This window comes from Penaeus monodon, chromosome 37 (genome assembly GCF_015228065.2).
Source record: "Penaeus monodon isolate SGIC_2016 chromosome 37, NSTDA_Pmon_1, whole genome shotgun sequence".
NCBI lineage: Eukaryota > Metazoa > Arthropoda > Malacostraca > Decapoda > Penaeidae > Penaeus > Penaeus monodon.
In genome coordinates, this window is record NC_051422.1 from 79,026 (window position 1) to 79,956 (window position 931).

Here is a 931-nt window from a genome sequence, read left to right on the forward strand (position 1 = left end):
AGCGGGCCAAGGCGATCTGAAATGCCTGCCAGTTGGTCTTGTCTGTTTTCCCTCTTGGATTCGGTCATGGCATTTCGGCTGGGCTACTATCCATGAGGGTAGTTATAGTGCTGTAATGGTCACTAGTGATGGTCTCATTGCCACGCTAGCCAATCCTCTCCACCAGAGTCGCAGTGGCCAGGGTGAGGTCTAGGACCCCTCCTCTGACATGTGTTGGCTCTTGGGTATTGAGGAGAGTGATCTCAGGGAATGTCTCAAGCACGTTGGCTATGTGATAGCCAGCCGCATCCAGTGCCCAGCAGGGAGCCAGGATGGGGTGGTGTGCGTTGAAGTCTCCCCCTATGATCACTCGGTCATGTGCTGCAGAAGCACAGACTTGGCTGATGTCTATGGTACTACAGTGTGGCTATCTGTACACATTGTACAAGTTCATGGGCCCCCCGGCCAGGTGAATCTCGACGGCAAGAGATTCAACATCGTCTCCACAGTGCGGTGCATCGGCTATTGCGAAGCAGGGAATTGTTGCTCTGACAAGGGTGATCAAGCCTCCCTTGCCATCAGCACGTAGCAGCATGAAGACATGATACCAGGAGAATCGAACAGGTTCCACTGTTAATGTCTCCTGGAGCATGACAATGTCAATGCTCTTTGATCGCACTATTGCATGGAGGATGGCACTCCTTGTGGAGACGCCATAGATGTTCCACTGTAGAATGCTTAGACTGTGTGCCATGATGTTACTAGATGATAGTTACAACAGAGACATCGTCGTATTCGGACTGACTGGTTTCGGAGTCTGACAACTCCATTGCGAAGTCCTCGTTGCTTGAAGGGTCTTCTTCGGCTGTGAGGCTATCCCTGGGTCCACTGGGGGGTGGAGAGCCTTTGGTAACTCTGATGTGTTGATTCTGGGTTCCGCGGCTTAAATGAC